Raw genomic sequence first — 654 nt, 5'->3', positions numbered from 1 at the left:
ATACTGGGGGGCAGGGGAAAAACAGAGGACAGCCCCTGGCAGCCTTCTCCCAGGGGAGCTGGGCTGGGCAAATGAGCCATGGTAGCCTTGGAGTGGGGGGTCTGGGGGTTCCTGGGGCCTGAGGCCATGAGGTAGGTGCTCAGCAGCCCTCTCCATGCCCAGGGTGGGGGGAGTAGGGGCCCTGGCCTCCCCCCGGAGACCAGGAACACCCCTGGCTCCCTGAGGGGCAGGGAACAGGTGGTTTCCTCCGCAGTTTGCGCTCACCAGGACTCGCATGTTTTGAGTGCTGGATGCAGCCACTCCCCAGGGCCCAGGGTGAGCCTGGGAGCAGCTCCAGCACTGGCCCCAGGGCCCAGCCTTCCTCCTGCTGGGAATGGTATCAGCCCCTCCACATTCCCACAGGGGGATTTCATGCCCTGGGTGCCAAAGCTGGGCCCTGGCTCTGTTCTTCCTTGTGTTTCTGCTCTAGGAGATGCAAAGGACCTGGGGGGATGAGGATGAGGAGTGGAGAGGCTGGGTATGCTTCTGTCTTCCTGCCCCATGCAAGAGGCAGGAGAGGAGCTGGAACCGCACCCAGGATGCTCACAGCCTCGCTGGGGCCGCGGCGGGAGGCAGGCAGGGCTGGCCCGGCGCAGCCCACGGCAGCTGGGCAAG

This window comes from Phaethon lepturus, unplaced genomic scaffold (assembly GCF_000687285.1).
Source record: "Phaethon lepturus isolate BGI_N335 unplaced genomic scaffold, ASM68728v1 scaffold23106, whole genome shotgun sequence".
Taxonomy (NCBI): Eukaryota; Metazoa; Chordata; class Aves; order Phaethontiformes; family Phaethontidae; genus Phaethon; species Phaethon lepturus.
Note: the sequence above shows the minus strand (reverse complement) of the source record.